Genomic DNA, 27,391 nt, shown 5'->3' on the forward strand with positions numbered 1-27,391 from the left:
GACATTGTTGCTGCTATTTGTTTTTAAACTGTTTTTAGATTGCTTTTTCTGTACATTAACCGTGCTGACTGTAAAGTATATTTGAAACCATTTTTATTAGTAACATCGTCAGGCTAGCCATTTTGTAGGCAATTGCCTTATTTAGAGAACCTGTACTCACAAAGATCCCGAGCGCCCTCTTAGCTGCATTACCGTCACAAACTACATATTCCAGTCTTTTTGTAGTTTGTGTGAGTATTTACCTTCCTGTCAGGTGCATAAGCGCCGGCGCGTAGGGGCCGGTTTGCTCAGGTTCGCATCCGGCGAGTGCTGTGCTCTGTTCCTCTCCCCTTTACTGCATCCCTTTTCCATTTTATTTAGTAGCATAACCCATGGTTTTGGTACTAAATAATGCATATATGTGAAAATAGTAAGTGTAACCTTGTTTCCTCTATACAGAGGAATTGTTGAGCATGCCTTCGACTTGAGGCAGAATAATCAAGCCATATAAAAATGGATAATGACTCGCTCTGTGACGACACCCGGGAGGGACATGATTTAACTCTTCCACCCCCTATCATTAATGATAATGCTAAAAACACAGATTCTAACGCTGCAATGAACCCAATAGTAGTGAATCGCGTGGAAAACACACCTGAAATTCAAATGATACCAATACAACCATCAAAGGAAAACAACCTTATTATTAAATGCGGACTCCTGAATACACGTTCTTTGATGATGTATGCAATTGAAATTGGTCACTGCATCCTGGAGAATACCTTTGACATCCTCATTTTAACAGAGACATGGCTCCATGATGAAGCACTACATTCCAGACACTCGCTACACCTGAGGGATATGAATGCCTGCACACAGATTGTAAAATCAGTCGAGGGGGGTGGCTATTATTTTTTAGATGAACCCTGGACTTCTATATTTCCAAACCCCCACAACTGTATATGTGTGAGGCGCTTCAACTCAAACTTAATATTAATGCAACACATTAATTCAGCTTAATATTCTTATACAGGCCGCCACGTAGAATCTCTCTTTTTGAGGAACAACTGCTGGCACTTATTGGAGGCTTGTGCAGAACTAATACCGCAGTTACCATTCTGGGGGACTTTAATCTATGGGCCAATAACCTGCAGGACATAGAGGTACAATCTTTATTACAAACATTGGGTTTTCACAACTGGTGGATAAACCAACTCAGAAAGCAGGAAATGCACTTGACTGGATATTAGCCAAAAACTTGGCACTAACTCTACAGAATGTAGAAATATGCCCATTGTCAGACCACTTTTTGGTACACTTTAACCTTGCTCTAAAACTTGAGAATGTATTGAAGGAAATAGTTCCACCAGAGGAAATGCGTAGCACCAAAACCATTACAGTCAACTATGCGACCTTTATTATCAGCCTTAGGTGGTGAATTGTCACTGGAAGAATTTACTGCTGCCTTCAGGGACGCGACCAATAAAGTATTGGACATTCTTGCTCCCCTTCGCCACTCAAAAAATAAGAAGCAAAAAGTATACAAACTTCGCTTCTCCACTGAGTTAATCCTCACTAGAAAAAATAAGAGGGAATGTGAACTCTATTGGTGTAGTCATCCCTCTTCTTCTACTCTGACTGCATATAAACTATCAGTTAAGGAATATAAGGACTTGACACTGAAAGCTAAACGTCTAACTCTTAACACCAGAATTGAATGAGCCTCCTTGACATCTAAGGAACTATTTGCAGTTCATAAAGAACTTAAAGGCCCTTCCACCAAACCTATACTAAGTATTAATGATGACTGGTGTCAGGATGTACTTAATAGCTTCTGCCAGAAAATGCAACTTCACCAAACACGCATTACGAAGACAATAGAGTCACGAGGTCTAGTGGAGGATACAGTATCCCCAAGTTTGGACGATTCTGCTCAAACCATAAAACCCTTCGCCTTCACTAAAATGATGGAACAAGAGGTCTTAAAGGTTAGAGAAGGGCTGAAGCCAACATCTTGTAAGGGGGATATATGTCCTACTACCATTTTTAAGGAATTTGCAAGTACACTCAGACATTGGGTGACAAAACTTGTTAATCATTCTTTTTTGATAAGGCTTTGGTTCCTACTGATATCAAGGAAGCCTGGATTACCCCACCTTTAACCATATCCTGGTATCTGATCATGTAAATACTCTGTGAGTATTCTTTGATGCCCACCTTTCTTTTCAGAAGCATGTATTGTATCTTAAAACATCATGCACCTTCTTTAAACATCTTCTGTGGCAAATACGTCCCTATTTATCAGAACTTAACAGAGCATCAATTTGAGCAGCCATAGTCAACACTAAGTTAGACTACTGTAATAGCCTCCTTGTGGGAACTACTAAGGGCAATATCAGCAGACTTCAGATCATACAAAATGGCGCGGTTTGGGCTGTTTGTGGGCTAAGTCATCAAACCCATATTACAGAACACCGGAAGAAGTTACATTGGCTCCCCATAGAGCAATGACTAAACTTTAAAGGGTTTGTCATTGTCTTTAAATCTCTTTTAGGTGATGCTCCAGAGTACCTTAAAACCAGATTAAAAAAAGCTATACCAAAGTGGACTCTGCAATTGAACAATCAGATGCTACTGAATCAGCTGCACACAACATTCAAATAAATGGGTGGAGCAAGTTTTGCTGCCTGGGCCTCAAGAATTTGGAATGTGATCCTGCTACATATCAAGCAATGTGCGACACTGCAGCAGTTTGGGAAGCGTTTTAAGAAATGTCTGTTTGAAGCCTAAGCTTAATAATAAGTAACTGACTAAATTCCGATACCCTGAAATGACTCTGCTAGTCACTATTTCTAGTGACATCTTAATCCCCTACCACCTTGGGCTGATTTATGTTCTTTGTTGTCTGTCCATGTGAGTGCACTGAGACCTCTGGGTTACTGTTGCGCTATATAAGAACTTAATTAGTTAGTTAATTCGTTAGTTAGTTTATTGCCAGGGATTGTTGGATGTACATCACTGCTTCCTCTAGCCGATCAGGGCCACTCACGTCACTGTGCATAAGGGAGGGGGTGATGTGGGCAATGGGCTGTTCATTCTGGAGTGTAGTTCTTTGTGCCCCATGTAGGCTTGCATCATTGCACTCACATGATTAATGTTCTTAAATGTATTTGTCCATGTCTTATATGTGTATGGCAGTGCCCCTGCAACCCCCACCCCCGATTAAAATAAATAATTCACATTATTTGGTCTACATGTACTTTGCCTTTTCACAGTTGCTACTTACCCAATATCAATTTATGATGGTCCCTGTGGTAGACCCTGTACACTGGCAGGGTTCTGTTACTCAGGACCATGGCATCATGGGTTGAACCCGGTGTGCCAGCAGTGGTTCAACGTCAGATAAGCATTGCATGTCATTTGTGAGTTCATAGAATGGCACTGCCGTTTGCTCCTGTGCCTGGGGTGATACCATTTCCACATGCGTACAGTCGAGTGTGCCAATAATGTTGGGGATGTGTGCTGTGGCATAGAAACTTGATCTGGTAGCATACTCTTGGTTTGGGGTAGTGGGCATAGCGATGTGATATGGTGCATGTGACGTTAGTGTGTGAAGCGCTGTGCCAATACTTTTGAGAGAGTTGGTTACGTCATGCTATGTAGCATCCCTCCATTGGGGCGGAATGTGCCAGTAGATAGAAAGTACAGGACAGCCACTAGCTTCACGAGGGGTTGGAAGGCATTGCTGATTCTGATCCCACTCTGGAACTGTATGAGACTGAGCAGCTCAGCTATTGTGTTCCTATTCAGCCAGTAGAGTGTGGTTATCTGGCAATCCGTCATTGACCAAGGTGAGGTTCGAACCGGGAGTTGGGTAGTCTCCTCATGCTAGATTCCTCTGCCTTTTCAAACACAGTCTGCTTGTCAGCTGCCGCACCGCATGTCTCTGCAGCTCAATATATAACATCACATTGTGGAGCCCATAATCCATGTCTGCTGGGGGTTGCATGCTGCTTCAAAGTGGGTTTAGTGAAAGGTGTGAGCCTTGAATACTCTTTTGGGTGCAATTGGGTGCAGTGCTTATTTTCATCACCTGCCTGCATTTACCTGCACTTCCTAGGTGGAAGTAACTTAAATGTCTTTTTAGAATTAACACCTGTTTTTCGGCAGTGTTTAGGCAGCATTTCACCTTGCAATATAATGGAATTACCATATTACCACTGGTTGTCTTGGCAGTAATTCTTTTTGTGCTAATTCTGCCGGCGGAATTACTGCCGGTGGAATTTCTACCGGTTTGGTGTTCTTGTAATTTGGTGGTGCGCTAAGAGTGGCGGTAACGGAATTACCACCACTTTTTTACTGCACCACGCAACTCAAACGGAACACGAATATGTGTATATTTTGCAGAATGGACAATGCTGCTTGAAGACAATAAAAAGGGGGAGAACTGATTTGCTCAATTTTGAAAGGTAAATGGGTGGCAAGGATTGAGCAATTTCTGATGTGTTTTTGTAAAGCACATATTTTTCTTTTAAATAATATCAAAAACAAATTCAGCGAAAAAGCTACCAAATAAGAATAAAATGCACACACAACAGGTGGTGCAAAATAGTCTACAAGCATGACCTTACTAACATAAAACAATCCTGGTGACCATTAAAACAAATCATCCACAATCATACATAGCAATTAGTTGTGTTTTATGACAAACAATGTGAGTACCGCCTAAGGGGGCATTTGTGCTAAAGTATGTTTAAACTAGAGCATTTGTAATCACATTTACCCATTACTACTGGCCAAAACCTACCACTACTTACCACTTTGTCAAATTCCATTTTGCCAATGTTTTATTTCTTTTTGTGCTGCTTTGTACCACTTACTTGTATGTATGGGGGTTTGGATTATGTGTTTAGGAAGTGGCAGTGGGAAGAAAGGTAACGGGGCGCATTAAAAAAAAGGTGGTAACATTGGCAAAATAAAGGGTTGCACTTTCCTTTAGTTCAAAACAACAGATTTAAATCTCTAGTAATCTTGTTACGTCCATAGCAGTTGCAGAACGGCCTGCTTCGCATTCATTTTACCTTCTCTGCACCACTTGGAGCCCCGATGTCCTGCTCCCAGTAGCCCTCGCCCTACCTACAGGGATCACAAGATTCCTGCAAACTTGCAGGGGTAAGTCTCATATTTGTGGGGTTCATCCCGCCTGTTGCACGGATTCCGGCATATTTTTGACAAAATTGTGCTTTTACTTGGGCATCACAATGCTTGCACGAAGAGCAATGCTTTCCATCAATGAACCCATTTCTTGGGTTTTTCAACATCTTTACATCGTTTTGCTTTGAGTGCCCCATGTGCTTTTTGCCTTTTCAAGATGGCCGGATCTTAATCCTGGAGTGTGCCTTCTCCTTGGTCTGGCCTCTACTCTCCCTCCCAATGGTTGCCTTGGCCTAGATAGGCCAATCGCAGCAAACAGGAGGTGGGAGCCGGGCCAGACTGCAAAGGCCCCTGTCTGCTCCCTGCCCGCTGCCTGAGGTATTTTCTTGTCAATCCTGCATCTGAACTTCCAAGATGCTGCTACCTCACTTTTCTGAGAAATATGGACTTCCATAACATTCACATCCCCATATCTGTGGGTTAGTTCCCTTTTTCTGGACACGCTTCTACTCTCTTTTGACCTTCAGTTTCCTTATCTGCTGTCTCCCAAGTTTGCACTCCGGATTGCATTGCATTTTTGCACCCACTGCTAGCATCTGATTCTGGTTGCTATTTCCAATTGTGCTGTGTTTTCTGCATTTAGCTTAATTTCAAATCTGGCTGTGTTATGCAAACTTGCTGTGCCATTTGTGCAGCCCCCCATGCTCGATGCTTGTTATACCTGTATGCCTGCCTGTTGTACTTCACCCCCCTGCTGTATGCTTGTGATGACTGTTTGCATGCCTGTTGTATTTCGCTCCCCAGCCCTGCTGTATGCTGGTGATGTCTGTTTGTCTGCCTGTTGTTTTTCGACCCCCCCTGCTGTATGCTGGTGATGTCTGTTCGCCTGCCTGTTGTACTACACTCCCCACCCTGCTGTATGCTTGCAATTCCTGTTTGCCTGCCTGTTGTACTTCGCCCCCGCTGTATGCTTGTGATGTTTGTTTGCCTGCCTGTTGTACTATGCTCCCCCATTGCTCTATGTTTGCAATGCCTATTTCCCTGCCTGTCTGCCTACCTGTTGTACTTCCCTTTCCCCCTGATTGACTCTTCTTCTCTTTCACCACACTCACTGTTTCTTAGTCTTCTCTTCCTCTCCCTATCTTTTTACCTCTGCCCTCTTCCCATCCCCTTACTACATTCTTTGCACTTACGTAGCTTGTTTGTTTCCCCCCCTCCCTCTTTGTTTGTTCCTCCCCCTCACCTCCCAGCACTACCTGAAATGTTGTCAGGCCTAGTACAATAGTCGCTTGTTTTGTTCCTCTCCTCCTCCCTCCTCGCCCCGCCCGCACATCTTGTCAATCTCCGGCTCTACCAGAAATGTTGTCAGGCCTAGCACTATAGTCACTTGTCTGTTCTCATCTCCTACCCCCTCATCCCCTCCTTATCTTTGTCATAGCTCTTGGACTATCTGAAATGTCACCAGGCCTAGTACGATAGTTCATTTCACATTCTTAATGTCTCAAGGCCTTGTAAGAATGTCATTGTATTTTCCCTTGCTCCCTCCCTTGCTCCCTCCCTTACCTTGAATTGCTTTGAAACAAATTGTGTATAGGAACTATACAAATAAACTATTAATATCAATATCAATACTAGTAATACCAGCAATAGAGGTAGTAGTATTTGTACCACCAGTATTATTGCTGGAAGTAGTTACTGGAATAGTGCTACCAATTTAAGTACCTATGTCAGTAGTAGTAGTACCATCATTAGTAATATTAACAGAGGTAGTAGGACCAATAGAAGTAGCTGTTCTAGTAGTGATACCAGTCCTGGTAGTAAATGTAGTAATAGTACTACTTCTACTCCCAGAAGAAATAGAAGTATTACTAAGTTTAGTAATGTCATTATTACCTGTAGAAATACTATTATCAGTGGTTATAGTACTACTACCACCTCAGGTAGTAGTTATAATATCAGTAGAATCACCACTACTGCCACTATCAATACTATCGCTACCACTTCTACTTCTACTAATACTACTACTACTGTGATAGCAGAAGTCATCATAGAGATAGTATTACAATGACCAGTAACATTAGTATTAATACTATTTTTGGGAGTGGTACTATTCATAGTAACAGAAGTTGTAGCAGTATACTCATAGTAGTAGTAGCAGCAGTAGTAGGAGCAGTAGTAATAGTACTGAGATAGGGTTAGCAACAGGGGCACAGGGGCATGCCAGGTGTTCATATACATGATGGGTAGGAGCAGGACAAGACAGGTATTTGAGAGTGGAGACAGCATTTCAAAGTAATGCCTTTGGGTGTGGGAGTACAGATTGACAAGCACAAAATAAGCATGCTGGTGAGTGAGGGGGCAAAAATATTAAGGCTCTCATTATGAGTATGGTGGACCTGGAATAAAGTGTCACGCACATATTAACTGCCGACTTTAAAGAAAACCCTCCAGCTTTTGTAGGTAAAACATATGTTTAATTTTTGTTAAAAGTTGTGTTACCCGAATACAGTTCTGCATTACTAAACCTGAAAGCAACCATAGATATTCCTACTAGTATCTGCAATCTGACAAAAGTGGGATCTGTGTGGGGTTCATATGGTGTCCCTTTTCTAAACTAGATGTATTCTGTGGTTCCACCATGTTTCATTATAAAACCTGTAAAACACAGCACCATTTGAATTTTTTCATCTTTATTGTTTTCATAAATGTAGAAAGTGTGCAGTACAACTCTGTAAATTACATCCCTTTGCATTAACTATTTCTCTTTAGAAGTCGTTGAAAGCATTATAGATGTGCTATCTTTGCTCTGGTTCATGTACAAGTAAACAAGTAATCACCACAATGTACTGTAAAAGGATATTGTATGATAGGCCCAAAAACCAAATGGAAACAATCCAAGGAAGCAATAATGGAGTACACGATTTGCAAGAAAAACAGTTGTAATACATGCAAACTAAGGCAGAGAGCATCAGTCAGCTCCATACAACTGTAAACTGAAAACGCCCTTGATCTGCCAACATTAAGTTAATGTATTTAAGGACAAAAACCACACAATTAGAATGCATTACAAATATCAAGTACATGTTAAACCCATGTTCCATATTGGCTCCCACCTATAGAGAGATTTAAACACAATATGCATTAATAACTGCCATTAGTTAGTACACTAGCCGTGACCATCCTAAGTGCATCCCCTTATGAATGACCTAATTATGCAGTCAGCAGAGAATACTTCATTCTGATGGGCTAACTTTACACATGTAACATGTACTAAAATGGCATACCATCATTGGTCAAAACAAGTTTATATAATTTCTGATGTGCAGTCCCAATGAAACGGCCCAATCATGTGGTGGGTGTGAACAGTGAGGTCAGCAATTAGACACAGTAATATCCTTTCCCATGAGCTCAGCCAATCAGCCAATTTGACAATCCAAGGCAGCTCTCAGGTGCTGTAGTGGTTTACTTCTGCAATACTTTTTCCAACACCCGTTTTGAAACATGTTGCTATCTCTAGTACACTTTCTTCCAGCTATCTCTTGGGAACCAGGTGGCTTCATAAAAAAACATAACTGATGCTCCACTCCTTGCAAATTGACTTCTCATATTTATTTGTGCTACCAAACCATTCTAATTCAGACCCAAATGTCCCAACATTCCCTCGTTGGGAGAGTGACCATGATCTAGTTTTGACGCATTGGCAGTGCCTTCACCAACGGCTTTGTTCACACCAAAATATGTCCTTTACAACTATTGTATTTTATCTTATCTATCATTGGGAACACAAACCCTTATTCTACATTTCACTAAAAGATCCAGAAAACAGCTATGGCCTGCAACAATAACTAATATGTGTGTTTCACCTCGCCCTTCCTCTGCACACCTTGGCACGCTGAACACTTGCTGGGGGAAGCAGGAATAACGTTTTATTAAATGGATAGACAAAAGCTCAGTATTGCGGTCCTGTGCCCTAAATAACAGCTACACACTCTGACAGGGCCTAATTCTAAATGGCAGAACCCTGGCTAATGTGGCAAGAGACCTTTCTACTAATGGCAATCAGTAACACCATCTTTGCTGCCCATCATTCAATCACATGCTTGGTAGCCTAGTACTCTCTAAAATGTGACAAAACTAAAGCAAAACAAAATCCCATTTGAAAGTGACCTTAAACGCTGGTGACCAAATATCCATGCAAATAGAACCTGCACTGAGTGTACTTCGCTACACGTTTAGAGCATTTTACAAGCATCCCAACAATATGTACTTGGATGGAAAAAGGTATTAATGGGACCTAATCAGTCTTGAGGGCCCAAAGATGTACCAAGGGGCCAGTTAGGAGTCAATTATACCTTTCTCAGTTCTTCAGACTTCTTGATACTGCGCAAGTGATTCAAAGATTGGGAGAGTGCAAAAGTCAGCAGCGGGTTGTCCGGGTGATTTGAATGTGTCAATCAGTTCTTGAAACACACCTCAAAGCAGTTCAATAAAGAAAACACTAGGATACTGGCTGTGTTGGCTCTTAGTGTTGTGTGAGTCCTAAACCAGGGTATCAGGGGCAAAATTAGTCGTTTTTTCAGGCTCCCAACATGTGGGAAGCTGGCACACAACTACAGCGGTCCTTAAACATGTTGAGGTCCTGGGTACTGCTGTGTCTGGCAGAGAAGCAGTCTTCCTCCAGCAGCAGGCCACTCCTTAGGTTTCTGCGATTCCCTCTCCAGGTACTAAGGGTTAAGATGGGTCCTTGTTCTCAGGCTTCCAAACACAGGGGAGGATGGCACACAACACAGTGAGGTCCTGGGTACTGCTGTGGCTGGCAGAGGCAGGTCCAGTTCCAGAATCATATCACCCCAATGGTCCCTGGGATGGTTAGGGTCAGAGCTCTCCTCTGTCTTGGACCGCCTGCCTTCACCACACAACTGGATGACTCTGGGAACAACTGCTACCCCAGCAGCATCCAATAAAACGTTCTCAAATGATGATCCATAATGCTTCAAGAAGATTTAAACAAATAGTGTGCGGCCCCTTCTTTTTGAGGTGAAAGCCCAAAGGCGACTGGACTAAAGCTAGCCTAGTCCACTTTATGAGTCCAATCCCTGCTCTTGAAATTAATGGTCTTTGCCCTTCTGACATCACACCCAAAGTGCTTTGTGCTACAAGAAGTGGAGGGGTCAGGAAAGAAAAAGAGAAGCAGAGAGAAACAAAATGTCAAAATTCTCTCCAGATCTATCACTTGCTACACTAACCCACCCCCTTCCCTTTTCAATGGAAACAAAAGCATTTAGACATTCATCCCACTGGTGTGAGGCCTGGCTCATTGTGAATGGGTGAGCCCTTTCATTTATGCTCCCAGGCCAGCTAGAGTGGCGGCACCAGGTCACAGGTCAGCTACTGTTTACTCTGAGCTGCTTTTTTCAGGGACAAGTAGCACATGCAGCTGCACTTGGCCTTGTGCTCATGGGGCCTCACGCTGAGGCTGACCCTCTTTTTCGCCGGAGGAAAAAGGGCAGCCTCTAAGAATCTCCAGCGCTCGTGTCTCCCATTGCAGAGCCTAGTAACTGCAGCTCTGTGCTGCCTGTAGTCAGGCTCGGATGGCGGATGTCAGCGAGGCCTGGCTGCAGCACAGGCTGACTATAAAAAAATGTTGACACTTTTGTCTGCACCCAATTGTCTCCATTCACATAACATCCTGGGATGGGTTGCTATTAGCCCACTGCAATTATTGAAGGTCGTTAAAGGACTAGCAGTAGCGCAATTACTTATTTGTTCTTAGTCCTGTTCTGAGTGCTCTTTTCCTTATATTTTTAGGCATTTGTCAATGATGGGCAGGACCTTTTCATCTGAAAAACCTGATTGTTACCTAGCCAATACGGGTTCCATCAGTGCCAAATGCCCAAACATATGCAAAAGGAGAGAAAGCTCCTTTTAAACGTTATTCATGATGCCTATTACTGACACACACAAACAGGTACTGCTTTGCATTAGTTGACACATGTTCTTAACACCATACATAAGAGCACTCTGGAAGTTTGGACAGAGGTAATATTTATCCAGTGACACTGATGAAAGTAGTGTTGTAGGCTTGTATTATTTTACATTCTGGTACTATTAGTTTTCTTATCAACACTCAGATTATGAAGCTAAACAGTATTCTTTTGGCTGAACGAGAATTTGCATATTGTAAGGTTGCCTTAATTTGTATTTTGCAAGTAAACTATCAGATTTCTCAAGTTTCCTGTGACCATGTGTGAGGTCATCTAGTCCTGTTTTTTCCCTTTGAAATCTGGGATTTGCATTTTTTCTTATCCATTTCACATGTAGGTAAAAAACTACAAGTTAGAGAATTCCGAGCATGAACAGGACTAGACGGCTTTCTCATGCAGGCAATGGGAAACCTGAGAGTGCTGCTCTATTCAACAGTATTATGTATTAAGTGTTTCAGAGCGCGACAAGGCAAGGGAGGGGAACAAGGGAGAACAACAACAATGATCTTTCTAGGCCCAGTGACATTGAGAAAGCGCAAGTGCATGGGAGAGGGAAAGGGGAGAAGTGCATGGAGAAACAGATAAATAATAAATAAATAAAATAAATAAATAATAAGGGCAACAGTGAGAGTGCAATCAGTAAGTGGCAAGTGCTGGGTTTAGGCAGTAGACAGGGTAGGTCTGATAAGTGCAGGAAGAAATAAAAGCGGGGGCTCTATGAGTACAGATACAGACCCCTGTGCAAGGGGGGGCAGGAGGCAGTGCAGGAGGGTGGCATGGTGAGCAGGTACCTTGCCCCGAAAGTCAGAGTGTAACCATGTGCACAATGCCGAGACAGAACAGATCAGCAGTGGAGAGGAGGAGCAAAGGCATAAGCAAAGAGGACTGTCTTGAGGTTCTTCCAGAACTGGAGATGGTGCTCCTCAAGTTTCAAGGGGCAGAAAGGCTGTTTCAGAGACAGGCCCCAGCCGAAGATAGAGATCTATGCCCAACTCGTTTCTTTGAAAAACAATTAACCCTGGGGAGTTAGAGGTAGAGGAGCGAAGAGCTCGAGAGGGGAGGTATTTACGGAGGCATAGCTAAAGGTATTGTGTACCCAGGCACCAGAATGCCTTGTGGACAATGCAAGGGGTTTTGAATTTATCCCTTGCATCCATTGGGAGCCAATGAAGGGATTTCAGAGCTGGATAGATACGATCCCAGGGCTTGAGACCAAGGACAAGTGTTGCAGTCCTGGTCTGGATAAGTTGCAAAGGGTGGAGAGTAGAAGCAGGTAGATTTAGAAATAGGCTGTTGCAATAATCTAACCTAGATAGAACCAGGGCTTGAGAGACAGTGAGCTTCTGGGGAAAGGAGAGGAATGGCAGAATACCTCTCAGGAGGTGCAGTAGGAAGTTTGACTTTTTAGAGACATCAGAGATGTGGGCAGGGAAGGAAAGCGTGGAAGCAGGATGGCCCTGAGGTGCTTAGCCTCGCAGGTGGGGGTAGGCGGAGGGCCAAGGGAGGCCGGCCAATGAGTGACAGGAATGGGAGAGTGAAGGTGTGCCAATGAGGAGGATCTCCATCTTGTTGGCGTTAAAACAGAGATAGTTGGTGGCACATCAATCCTGAATGGCAGATAGACAATCAGAGATGAGAGGAGAAGAGGTGGCCGAGGAAAGCCTGAAAATGAGTTGACTGTCATCAGCATAGCACTGATAATTGGAGCAGAAAATGGCAATGCGGTGGCCGAGAGTTGCCAGGTATTGGTTGAAAAGCCAGGGTGAGAGGTTAGACCCCTGGGGAACACCACAGGTAGAATGGGAGATAGATGAAAGGAAGGACCCAAGTTGAACCTGGGAGTGTCAATTAGAGAGGAAAGAGGTCAGCCAGGACAGAGCCTGATTGGTGATATGCAGGTTGTCACGGAGACGGTTGAGCAGGATGGTATGGTTAACTGTGTCGAAGGCAGAAGAGAGATCGAGCAGGATGAGGACAGATGGGATGTTAAAGTCAAGGTTGAAGAGCAGATCTTCACGGATGTTCAGAAGAGCGGTTTTCATGCTTCTGGCAGCTCTAAAGCAAGACTGATGGTCGTGGAGACAACCAAAAGAATCAGAGTGAATGTTAATCTGCGAGATGGCCAACTTTTCGAGGAGTTTGCCCAGAAAAGGAGTGATGGAGTTTGGGCAATAGTTAGCCGGCCAAGAAGGGTCAGCTGTGGGTCAGCATGTGGAATGAATTCCTATGGAGTACACCTGCTTTATGTTGACAAATAAAGCCGGTGGGCTCCACCTGGATGCCCAACATTTGCTCAGGCATGTACATGCATTCCAGTGCAAATGCTTTGGCATTTGTATAGTGGAGGGCAAGGTAAGCAGTGGAAATGCAAGTTGCCTTTGGCCCCTCCTCTCCACCATACACATGAATAAAAATATGGCGTGACATTAATGGAAGACGGAAAAAAGCTTTTACACCTTCTGTTAACTTAACAACCCCATCAAAGTGAGATCCATTGTGTTTTAACTGTGCCGACATATTAGGGAGAAACAACGCATTTAATTTGCAAAGATGTCTGACCATTCCTTGGTGAAGATGTCAAATTGTGTATTGTGCAACTCTTCAGGTTATGATTTTTTGTGTCATTGCAGGCCCTTTGAGATCATAATATTTCCCATGGTAAATCACAAATTGAAAAATGTAAAGCCAGTTTCCATAGCTATTTCTTTTTGCAGGATGAGTGTGCAAACATCTACACTACAAATGCTGTGATCACAAAACATGTACAAACGTCTACACATGTATGTATGCTTTAGCACAATATGGTAGCTCGTTATTCACCCATCATCTTCTTGGGAGTGGCCTGAGTACCTCCTTTCAAGGATAGTAGCTCATGTGACTTGTTAGGTGAAGCTAAAACTTTGGGCATGGGCAGTACAGTTTTCACATAGTGCCACACACGCTGACACGAGTAGAGTCAAGAAGTGCAGTTAGCTTGCTTTTAGGCATATACTTACAGTAGAACAAACATGTGGGAGCTAGCTTGTTGAGGTGCAGTGTATCATATCTTCAGAAAGTATATTGCACATCAGCCATTATTACAACTTTAGATGCCAAGTGAGTAACCGTGCCATTACACAATCTGAAGCTGGATGTGTTAAGCATGCACATACTTTCTCAGTGTTCATATAAACCCAAGAGAACGTCTGTTTATGCTGCCATAAGCTCTCCTGTCTCAGAGTGGTGCCTGTCAGCCATTTGGCCTTTGGCACAACAGTGGCTACAATGCCCAACAGTGTAAACCAAATTAGCGGACCATGTGCCCTGCCACAGCAGCAGGGTCCTGGTGTGACCTAGGGCAGGGAAAGACTGCGCAGACAAGGCCTCGCTGTCTGGATGTTTCCCAGGGTACCTTGAGCGTGATGAGAGTTAGCACACTACCCCCACTTGTGGAATGCCCGCTTTGACTGTAAGACCTCCCTGGGTTGAGTCCAGGAACACGTACGCCATTTTATCAATGCTGCACCTTTTACTCTCTTCAGGGTTTCTTTGTTTATTTTTTGAGAATGGCGAGTCTGCACTACCGCCAAAGTGATTACTGGTGTGACCAGAGCCCGTGGCAAGGTTCCATGCCTCATCACATGTAATGGGTCATATGGCCACTGTGCTAATAAAAGCAGCGCATGGCACCCTGTGCGCCAGTTTTGACCATCAAACCCTCTCTCCCGTTCCTAGCTGCAGCGCAGCGCCAGTGCATGGGTGAGGAAGAGGGTCTGCTAGCAGCACCCTTGCAAGTACGGGCCAGCACCCGCGGCCCCAATAATATCTGGCAACAAAGGAGTTTAACAAGCACAGCGTGCTGCCAAGCCATGGTGGGGCACGCCACCATGAGCGCCAACCCTGCAGTGCTAGTTTGTTGGTTGGCTCTATCCTGATGACCGTCTTTCAGTACAACGAGTTCCTGTTGCAAGCGGGTTCACACTACCTTAGCCCCCAAGTGTTTACTGAAGATGACTGCTCCTGCCTGGGGGATATGAAGTAGCGGGGCAGGGATCGCTACTGTGCCCATATATATGGTGCTCCAGCCTGGGGGAGGAAGACAAGTGGGAAGGACTGCCGCCGCAGTGGCCTCAGGATGTGATCCTGCCTGGGGGACTGAAGAGCAGCACAGCAATGTCTGCCACCCCATGCATATGCAACAAACTCCTGCCTGGGGGTGAAGAACAGTTCGGCAAAGACCACCGCTGCAGTGATGACAGCAAAGCCACAAAAGTGCACCGGCAGTTCATAGCGACCACAAGCCAGGGACAGGTCACACAGCTGGAACATTTGCCAGTACACCAGTGTCATGTGGCCTGGTCCACCCCAGAGCCCCATCAATGACCCAGGTCATGTGGTTGGGCGTTTTCCAAGCACCTTTAACGTTATGGAGCCCAGCAAACCCAGAGCTCCAACAGGATATTGACATTGTATGAGGACTGATCCTATATCGCCTATGTGGTCTTCAATAACACAGGTGCAGCTTTGCCTGCATGCCGTCTATGGATATTTTGTTCAAGCACTAATACAAATGTCACCCCTTGTAAGGGCGCCTCCCAATGCCCAATGGACAGTGATGTGCTCTTGTTGCTGTACTCCTGACCATCTAGTGGGCTTAAACTGTATTCAAAGAGAGTGAATGTCATTGCCCACTTCCATCTAAATATTATAGTAGTGGTGTGGTTAAGTGTGAACTTTGTGGGTGGTCAATTTACATAATAGACTGTTATATGCTGTTATGTTTGTCGTTATTTTGTTTTATACCCCTGGCTTGGGATGTTGTGAACAGAGCCTGTGATGAAGGTAATGGGTCACATTGCCACCCAAATGACTGTCCTAATAAAAGCAGAGCATGGCTCCCCTTGCACCAGAGCAGAAGGCAACAGGAAAGGTGGCAGCACTGTACCCACTCCTGAAGACCAAGTCCATGCCCATCCGGACAAAGATCAATGTCTACAAGGCAATCATCAGACCTACCCTGACGTATGCCTCCCCAGCATGAATGACCTGCCATGAACGACACCGGAAAAGCCTTCAGATAGTCCAGAACAAGGCCTGCAGATATTGTCCGGAGCTCCAATCTTCACAGGGATAACAGACCTTCACAGAGACCTGGACATTGGCCCTCATTACAACACCGGCGGTAACCAATGGCGCTATTAGCACCATGGTTGCTGCCGGTATTGTAACGTGTCCGCCATGGTGCAATGGGGAATTACCACCCCATTCCAAGGTTGGCGGGGTGGTAATTCCCCATGCACCATTGGCCCTTCCCCATTCCCATTTTTGCCCCATAGGGCTCAATGGGAATGGGGAAGGCGGTAATTACGGTACTGCAAATTGCGGTACCGTAATTACCTCCAAGGTCCCTTTGCGGGTCCCTACTTTAACGGCTGGTCCAGACCAGCCGTTAAGGTCGGGAGCCGCAAAAAGACCTCATAATTAGGCGCTAAGGGGTTAATGGCACCGCAGCCTTTTACGGCACTGTTAACCCCTTAGCGCCAGGGTTGTAATGAGGCTGTTGGACGAACATCTAGTGAAGCTGAGTAAGAACTTCTGAAAAGGAAAGGATCAGAACACTAACTCTCTGATCAGAAGACTCACTGCCACCACTACAAACCCCTTTGACTGCTAACCGCGGCCCATCACGGCGAAGGCCCTCTGAAACCACCCTACTGTGACAAGTCGACATAGACCATGAAGAATCCTAACCCACTCCTATACACTCAACCCGAGAAGATGGAGTAATGAGGCTCAAGCCTCGATATCCAAAATAACTGCTGATGGATACAAATCTATCAGCAAGAAGAAGAAGAAGCGCCTTGCACCAGTCTCGACCATGCCTGCCGTGCCTATCTGCTGCGCAGCGACAGTGCCACGGGCGAGGCAGAGGGCCTGCTCGCAACACCCATGAAAGTGTGGTCCAGCGCCCCTGGCCCCCATAACATCTGATGATGAAGGAGTTTAACAAGCCCGGCGTGCTGTCAAGCTGTTCTGGGGCACGCCACCATGAGCGTCCGCCCCGCAGTGCTCGTTTGTTGTTTGGGTCTATCCCGATCGTCGGTACGCCCAGCCCCCATAGCAATGACCTAATTACTAATTAGCATTTGGAACGCCCCCATGCAACTGAGTGAATGTATGCCTAAATTGACCAGCCGGCATGAAGAATTACAGAAAGTGACAAGTGGAAACTTTTTAAATATCAAGGTGTGTGGCCTGCAATGACATGTTGACAACAGTTGTGTGTCCCATATACCTTTTGCACTGTGACAACAGAATTCAATGCCATATTGAAATGTGTTTTTGTTCTCAAAAATTGATTAAAACAAGGGGCTGATCCCTTGCAAGAAACGTGCCTAAGAAATAAGGTTAGTATTGTATGATTAACACATTTAAATGTTTATTTTAGTATGGTGAATATTTTTCCAACACATAACAGAAGAGATATATGACGATTAGCAATCCTTAAAACGGTCAATTTAAACACGTTTCGCTCTAAACGGTTGCCGTTCACGGATACAATTAAATCGCATTAGTCACTGCTACAAGAAGTGAATTAGAAGGATTTCTGGCGGATTGTGTTTTTTTTTTTGTTCCTTTGCCTCGAGTGCTTAGACGCAAAAAACTACAATCCCAGAAACAGTTATAACTGATAAATTAAATGTTTTGATCGCTTCTAAGTCCTGTCACACTAAGCAGATATACGGATGTTAGTATAGTCTCTCAAAAAGAAAGCTTCCCATGACATTCTTATAATGCTTCTAGTTTTCCAAAATGTCCCATAGAATACTTTTAATTAGAGCTAATGACAGAGCCTGTGCTTTTTTGTGACCATTCATATGCAATGTTTGCCTTTGCACATCTAGAAAAAAACAATGCTCTGCATTTTGGATTGAAATATTAACATGTCTTGGAGCTCCTTTTCCCTGTCTGAACACGTTTATTTACGTCCCCGCAGCACTTTCGTGGTGTTTACATGTAGTAGGGTGCACAGAATGAGAGTTACATTTCCCGACTCCCCTTTCACCTCCCCCTCCAAAATCCACTTGGTTTGACTTAAGTATGGCAATTTCATGCTGCTGTAAAATTTGCATTTTGTACCAGCAATAGGCAAGCAGTTTATACAGGAATCCCTTGTGAATGCTGCCTGCTATGCAAACAAGACAGGCAGCGTTTAGGCTATTTGCAGCGAATTGCAAACATATAATGACGCCTTTTTATATGCCACTTTATGGCAAATTCCCCCCACTGTTAAGCACGGCGATCATATATGTTGTTAAACCCAATATAACAGGACTGAACTTCTGTATTGCATTTGCATCAACTGGAATTCTATAGGCTCTACAATAATGTCAGGTGTTAGTCCGTATGTCCATTACCTTCTTTACCAGCATTCTGATTAATATGTTGGCCTTTAGTTATCAGACCTTCTGGGTGAAAGACACTAGATATTTCCAGAACGAGATTTGTAATGAGATACATGACTTGTCACAACCTTCCATTAATGACTACTTAAGCATTATTGATGCGATTGGCACGCCTTATTAGGCCAGCTGTCGAAGTTGACAGGTATGAGTACAGTGAGGTCCTTTAACGGGCTGGACAGGCAGTTACCACATTGTACAGCCAGCCAATGTCATTACTATTGCTATTAGTATTTTTACATGGTGACTGGGATGTATAAGGGTGCAGAAGTATTACGTGGACCGAGGAGTGGTATATTTGTTGGTATAAACTTGTATTAAAAATGAAATAAGGTGAAACCCTACCTGTCCCTATGACTAAGAGGGGTTTTCCTGCCTCGACTTAATACTAAGGATGTGGTCAAGATTTCCGTCCAAAACAAATAGTTCACTGCACTGTGTCATAAACCTATTTTCCGACCCTTACAATTACTCCCTCCTCCTGGACAACATCTTCACAGTACTTGTAATCCTGAGGGAATGACTCCCTTTTCCAGGTTTGGTCTGTTTTCCTCAAAGTATAAAGTAATGTTACTGATTGGTTCAAAACAAAGATTCAATGTGTTTAAACTTAAAGTTCCAATGGATATAAAAAAGTTCCCAAAACCTCTTGATACTCACAAACAAAGGGATGGGCAGTTCTCTTCCCCTGACTTCCTCTCAGATTTTCAGTGTGTCAAGAAGATGCTCTTTGTTTTTGGCTTTCAACACTATCCATGTATGCCTGGGCTTGGAGGAGGTTACTCCCTTCCCCTGGTTAATGTCAGAAAGCACCACGGGTCTACTCTTCTGCCAGGGTCAGCCTTATCTTACAATTTCTTCTTCTCAGGGTGTCACAATTCAGCTGGCAGCCCTGGTGTACTCTCCTGCCAGGGAGTGCCCTGTGTAATATTTTCTCCAATATTGGTTCCAAACCCCATTGTTTTATTTCTTTTCTTAGATGCAGTTCTCAGACCCCTTTACTTTGACTTTTCAGATATGGGTCTCACACCACTTTTCTGTTGCTTCTCAAATACGTGTCCCAGACCCATCCACTTAATATTGTGGCAGAATTGGCTCAGCGTCCTGCCAAATACTGCGATTATGAAGATGACCGATAAAGTGATCTTCATAAGTGGACGGGTCCTAGACCTGTTTTTCTTGGCTTCCATCTTGGCCTATTGGAAAACTCACTGTTTCCTTGAGCTTCCTTTCCTCCCCGGTTTGGCTGGGTCAGGGTTCCCCATGACTCCCTTCTGCCCCTGCCACTCACCCTGGTGAACCCTGTACCTTTAGGCTTTCACCTGCTACACTTTGGATAGTATTTCTCCCTCTGTCTCTCTGCAGTCTTCCTCTCTTATCTAGTGTTTTGCAGCAGCTCCACAGCACTTAGTCCCTCGCAATGAGCATGTCTCCTTTTGACCACACAGTCTCCTGCCTTTGCCCACCTGGACTGCTGCTTCTCCTTCAAGCCAGATGGTCCTTCCACATTGGACTGTTTGGGAGCACCTCTGTAGACTCATCAAGCCCCTGTACTGCAGCCCCTTCTGTTTGCCAGCATCTCAAGCATTTGCCATGCCTGTGGTTCCTCTAGGGAAGGTCATACAGTACTTCCTGGTTTGCCTCTTCTATTTCTACCACACCTTGGCTAACAAGACGTCAGCAACCACTAAACTGTTTAATGTGGTCCCCATAGATAATCTTCATGCTTCTGCACTTCTCTCTCATCACAGTACTGTTCTTGCGGTTCCCTTGTGAGTCAATGGAGTTCTTCTTCGTCACAGTACTGGGAAATGGATAGTCAGTTAGGTAATTCCTATTCCTCCTTATTCCAGTACTTTCAAGGGGAATGGTATAGTGACAATAACTCATGACCATATTAGGGAAGGGGCTGTTGTTCGTTTTGTAGGAAGTGGGTCTAGGGTCAGGTGATTGTTGGGGATACAGTGTTCTCTTCAGATAGTTGTTCCCACTTCCACAGAGGGGATCTCTCCTCTTGAGATCCTCCTGCTGAGTACCACCCCAAGGGGGACCATCGTTTAGCAGCCTCACCTCCCTGGCCTCATGAGGAGGGGCTCCCCAAAGGGTAGCTGGGACAACATCTGAAGATTCATTATTTAAACATCACTTCTCCGGAACGCGAAGTGGAGCAGGCAGCGGGCAGGGTGTTCACTGCTGTTCCTCTGCGGGGACTCACGGTGGCCTGCATTAATTTTACTCGCATTTCACAATATGGTATGTTGAGAAGGTCCAGTGCAGGGCCGAGATAGATGCTGCCAAGGGGCGCTGCTGTTTAGCTGTAGTTTTATTTTGGTGCTCAGGCTGGTGAGAGCTGATTTGTATTATCGGATTACTCCAACTGCGGCTGCTGATGTTGTTGCTGCACCACCCATTGCTGACTCTGAGAGCAGCTGAAGACAGTAAACTGATTTTAACCTGCTATAGTTGATTCTAGTGTTTGAATTGTGATGGCCATTTCATAGCATGGATTCAATCTGAATGCTTGCATTCATCATCACTGACACTGCTGAGTGAAAAGCTTTTGGGTGAAAGTGGCATAATATGTGACCGAACTGGGTGATTGTAACGGTCCAGGGCAGCTTTGGAATTTCTCAGATTTCTTCAATTTACTCACCTGCTTTGCTGTGCCTCAAGGTTTTAGTGGAGTGTGTGGAGAAAGCGTGGAAGGGCGGTGAAAGGTCAGTCACCCGGCAGTCTCCTTAGACAGCCTCCGGTGTTGCTCCATATTGCAGGACATGGAGTGTGTGTGCATGGATTTTGTCATTAGGAAAGAGATGCTCTTACAGTGAGTTTGGCTGGTTGGAAAAGTTGGAACAGCTGAACAGTGATCAGCATTGGAAGGCCAAAGTTGGTTTGGGATTGGTAGATGTTTTACACCTATTGCTACAATACAGACTTTTTTGCCATTTTAAGTGTTCGCCCTCACATCGGCTGTATAGGCGAAGACAGCAGGTTATGGTTAATTAAGTTCTGGGCTCCATGTTTGGAGTCAACTAAGCCAACCAAGCCTAGTGTGGCATTTTTCTTTCTTTTTGGTTGCATAGCTGTGCAAGGAGGAGTGGGGGAGTCGGACTATGTCAGCCCCACAAGCCAGTAGGGCGCGCCTCTAGCAGTCTACCATTTTAAGTGGCCACTGACCAGATCTGATTTTATTGAGTATTTTGGGATTTTGGACTTTGAATGTTGGACTTTGTGGCTGAGTGAATTCTAAGGATGTGGAAATGTTTGTCACACCTGAAGGGGTATACGCGAACCCTCCCTAAGCACAGAAGCCAAAGGGAGTACAACCCTCCCACCTTGGTTGTGCACAGGTCCCTGATGCTTAGTAAACAGGTCACCACGAGACAGCCAATGGGAGGAACAGGGTTAGGGAGAGGTTGTGGATAGGTAGGGGGATTTTAGGGCCACCAGAAAGAGTTAGGGATACAAAAATGGATGGGTACGGGGGATTTAGGAAAAACCATTCAGCCTGCATGCACTTGCTTGATAGCCCAATACTCTCTTAATTAAGCTGAGCCTGTGGTATCACACCTACTACCAGTACCTGTCCATCTACTGCTCACTACCCTGCCCTGCTCCCTGCCACCTGGCTCTTTATTATACCCTCAGACATATGAACATATGGATGAAGGTGAAGTAGCAACACAAATACATGTTGGGAAGCAGTACATCCTACAACAAGCCATGCATGATGAGGAGTGCAACAATTCATGTTAGACACAAGGAACATAAACTGACAATTTCTCCAAACCCTGAAAACTCATATCATAAAGACTGTTATTCACTGTTGCCGTATCCACGGCGCCCCATTGCATAATAGAGCTAATGCATGACTAGCTCTCAAAACTATTCTTTCCTTTAGTTCAAAATCACTGCCCTGTTAACTTACAGGGCTAATGCATGACCCCCAAAGCTGCCCCGTTACCTCACCGGGCTAAAACGTGTTGAAGAAAAAAAATCACTGTGTGCGTTTATGAATGCTGCCCCGTTTTATCACACAACGAATACATGAACAATGTTCACAAATTCTCATTTCACAAACAGGTTTCAAACAAACACGGTTCCATGATACAATACACTGTCACGGTGCTGTGCTTATCTTTGGCTCGTCTCGGGGAGCCAACACTGCGTCCCGAGGAAGATGCTGCAGGCGTTGAAAGTATTCCATTCGGAGTACTGCTCCACCAGTCATCACTGCCGCGGCCCAGGCTGAAGCATTGGAGAAGACTTTCTCTCTGTCCGTCTCTACAGAGTTCACCGCCACGGCCTCGACCGTCTCGTTACCAGGGTCCGATTGACCCCTCAGCCTTTCGGCCTGTGGCTGGGCCGAAATCGTCCGAGGGGCGTGGGGGCCGGTTTCTGGCCATGCCTGATCCGGTTTGGAAGAAAAAAAATTGAAAAAAGAATATTTTTTTTTTCACATTTTCTTTTCTTTTTTCAAAAAGCCTTTCGTCCTTCTTAGGTTGATAAATGGGTACCAACACAGGTTGGGTGATATTGTATGCATATTTGTTCTATAAAAAAGAGCTTAAGTGTAAGTGCTATACAATAACATATTATCATTTTGCCTTGGACGTCTGCTTCGATTCACTGTAATTTAGTGTACTTAGGAACAATGCTATTTGATGCCACTTCCTGTTTTGTCAAGGGGTGAAAGGTCATGTTTCATCGCTTCCCGGGATGTCACTTTCGGGTGGGTTCAAATGACATCACTTCCGCTGATGTCATCAGAGGTCGAGGGTCGTGAGGCGAGAGGTGTGCCACTTTTTTGAGGCGAGGGGTGGGTCACTTTTTTTGGGTGACCGGGCCTATTTCTTGTCCCAGTCCGACCCTACTCGTTACTCAGCCTGCCAAAATGTTGCTGCCTGCTACTCTAACCTGCCCATGATTCTGAAGGTTAAAACAATCAGCAAGGAGCACAAGCAGGTGCAGCTCCTTTCAAGAACCTGGCGGCACCAGCTATAGTTTCCAGATCCTCCGTCACCCGTAATATTTAAGCAGCCTGCAAACCCTCACTAAGTTTTAATGCAATTTCTAATACCTTTGTATATATTTAAGCTCTTAGCTTGGTTGTATTTCGTGCACTACACTTTTGTGCATTTGGCACTGTACTTTGCTACATTTTCTTGCACTTTATATCATATTGTACTCCTGTAGTACCTGTGCTGGTATATCAGCATTGTATAGGAATTTGGTTCTGTCCTTGGAGTAACAAGGGTAGTTAGTATGGTGCTAGTGCTATATAGGGTACACAGGAAACAAAGCATGACTAAACGCAAAGCAACATCACAGGTTTCACCTGCTCAGGAAGTTTAAAAACAGCGCTTGGTTGATTGCACCAATCAAAGAGGTTAATCTCCTCATTGAGGAAACATGTGTCTTGTTAGATCACATTTATGGGAGTGGGGAAGGAGGTAGGAAGGGTGGAGAAAACGCAAAATGCAAAATCAAAGGGGAAGTAATATCAGAGAAACATCAGAGTAAACTACCCTTCTCAAATGGAACTAATAGTGGGAAAAACGGGAAAGCGGGAGGAGGAAAGCAAACGTTTTTTGACTGTGAGCTTCTGGCTAGCTCTTGGCTTGACCACTAGCGGGGAATGGGGGTGTAATGATACCTTCCCAATTGAAGTACATTCAATAGTGGAACAAGTAGATACTCCTAGGTTGTTAACCTCTGGTACGTTGGGTTTGCACAATGACATTGGTGATGAGGGTGGGAACTTGATTGATCTATCATAACTACCATTGCCACTAATTGCAGTTAATGAAGCAGTGTTAATGGCTAATCGATTTCCACCATTACAGGGGGATAATATGAGAGGGGGAGGAAGGAAAGGGGGAGGAAGACTTGATGTAACACCCCTAGCCATGATATAGAGACTTTGGGGGAAAATACTGTGAATTCTGCCCTCCAGTGTAATACAGTTGTGGGGGGAGGGGGGTGAAGTGCCATGGATGCCAAGGGGTACAGGCTGAATTAGTGGCTCTGGGAACCTTAGTACAGGAATTGAAGGGTGAAGTGGGGGATTTAAAACAGAAGTTTTCTGAATCAATTGCTTCAAAGGTTGGCCCAAATATTCAGAGGAAGCAGATTGTGACACACTTTGGGGGCAATGCATTGGAATTTCATGCTGTAAAACATGGTAATTGATACCATGTTTTTTTTAATTTTTTTTGTATTATTCTTTTTATTGTTTTTATTAGTAATTGATACCATGTAAAAAGTTGCCTATGCCTCAGTACTATTAGGCCTGCTAGCACAAATCCCCCTTTTACATATAATGTAAACCACAAGACTTGGGTAGGGGGCGGCTTGAAAGCTCCCACAAATTAGCAAAGTATTTATGTTCATGATAAAGGTCATGCAGTTGGGACTATAGGGCAAAAAATATCCCTATCTTATCAATGTTCCAGAATTGCAACAGTGGTGCTGGGAGGATTATGACAGTCTCCTAAATAGGTATTTACACTGGATAAGACACAGGAAGCAATGCCTATCTATGGATATTCTGAAAGTAGCTTGTGTTAGTTCTGAATCTACAAGTGGCCTGGATTTCATTGATGTGACCCTGGGAAATGAGTATCTCAAATTTGGCCTTTTGTCAATAGATGCCAGGGTGCTGCAATCACCAGAATTAAAAATGGAGTTGAGAGGAAGCCCGTCACCTGGTGGCTTTGATGGTTTATGAAGGCCAGATTTGGCTCAGATTATGCCCCAAGTGTCTGGTTTACTTGCGCCTAACTTTGTGGCTTGACAACTTGCGTCCCCCACACTCAGTGACCTGGAAAAAAAAAAATCCACATAGGAATGGTCATGCGAGCAGTGAACTAAATGTGTCATAATGGAATATTGCAGGTTTAATGAGACATTTAGAAGACACTGATTGGTTAGAATTTGTGAGAGGTGTTGACATACTGTGTTTTCAGGAAACCTGGACAACAAAGCAATGTGCAATGGAAGTATATTACGCATTTATGGTTCCTGCAGTGAGGTCTGTGAGTGGGTGGGAGTGCCAAGCGGTGTGGGTTGCGTATGTGGATCAGTAGTGGGTTGAATGCCCAGGCTAGAGTGGTGGAGACAGAGTACCCGGACCTCCAGTGTTTGCATTATGATGGAAGGTGATTAATCTAATGCTAGTAAGGTATCAGTTGTTGTGGTGGGAGATATGAATCTGCAACACAGACCAAGGGAAGATCTAGATGAATTTGTGGAGGAAGAGGAGGAGGAGGAGAAGGATAATATCTGGGGTATTCTTGAATTGGTGTCTCTCACCAAGACAGCATCACATAAGTACTCACTGCAAACTTCAGAGGTATTTTTTAGACTAGGCCCATTGACCTGTAATGGTTGGGTGAAATCAAATGCCCCCTCCACCCTCAGTGAATTTTGGCAGTGCAGATAAAGAAAGCCATGGCACAAAATACACAGGGGAATCCATCTGCCCAATCCGCCCAGCTTGCACGTCTGAGGGATACAGGACTCGGCCCAGTCATACATGCCAGTTATACGTTTTCAGTAGTGCCGTAGCGCCAACACCAACAGAAGTGCCACGAGGAACACTGACTGGATGGCAGTTGAGCTTCTGCAGTATACCATCCAGTTCCTGGGCTATCAACATCCTGCCCAGAGAGCCTTGCCCGCCTGAGTGTTCGTTTCCTGGCCCAACTTTTCCAACATGGCCACCGAGTTTGCTTCCCTGCATCGAGCACCTAAGGGGATCCAGATGACAGCCTGATTGGCTGACAGCTTGTTTTATTACATCTTGTCCCGAGTGCTGGTAGGCGACGCTGGCCCCCTCAAAGGACCACCTTCAAGGGCCATGGTTTGACCCTGTCAGGGCTCCCCCACCTCCTGCTTTAGCATCTTATCATTATCATGCCTTGTGAAGTCCTTTCCACACCGCATTGAGCCGGTAAGCCTCTCCTCCTCCCCCCACCCCCTTACTACCAAACTCTGTTCGTGACACTGGCGAGCCTTCCTATAGACCCCATTTTGTTTGTCTACCTGATTCCCTGCCTAATTGCTCCCACTTGTTGTGGACTCCCTTGCCCTCCCCGTGTTAGCTGAGATCCTGGCATTGATGCCTACAAGCCCCATTCCTCGTCCTCTCCTCGCTGCATTCCTCTCCTGAGTGCTACAGACACCATTGGTTTTACCTAACTTGCTCCTCTACGCTCCTACACATACTGGCCATCAATTATCTGTATTGACATTGTTGCTTACCGCAGCCATTACAGACCATACATATTGCCCTACAGGGTTTTGTTTTTGACTTCTGCCACACTGCTTTACCAGGGTCCTACCCTAATTTGTTTCTTGGTTCCTCTGCCTGCAGCGTAGCATTTGTTATCCACCTTCCTTATACGTATCTAATTACTGATGCCAACAATTTCGATTCTGCTGTGTATTTGCAATTGCTGCTCTTCTTAATATTTAGGTTTCTCCCTCTTCTCTAAGGGTGTCATAACCTGCCTATTTTGCAATGGCTGTGTGTGTCTAGTATTTTTTTTGCCTTTTCTCTCTTTCTTGTACTTCCAAATCTGCTTGTTTTTGTAACAGCTGATGTGTTTAGTATTTTTGCTTTGTCACTCGTTCTTGGATTTTCAAATCTGCCCGTTTGTTTGTAACTGCTGGATGTGCTTAGTATTTTGCCTTTTCTCTCTTTCTTGGATTTTCAAATTGCCTGTTTTTGTAACTTGTGGATGTGCTTAGTATTTTGCCTTTTCTCTCTTTCTTGGATTTTCTAATCTGCATGTCTGTGTTATTGCTAGATGTTTTTAGTTATTGGCT

The sequence above is a fragment of the Ambystoma mexicanum genome, chromosome 10 (genome assembly GCF_040938575.1).
Source record: "Ambystoma mexicanum isolate Mex_15411 chromosome 10, UKY_AmexF1_1, whole genome shotgun sequence".
NCBI classification, from domain to species: domain Eukaryota; kingdom Metazoa; phylum Chordata; class Amphibia; order Caudata; family Ambystomatidae; genus Ambystoma; species Ambystoma mexicanum.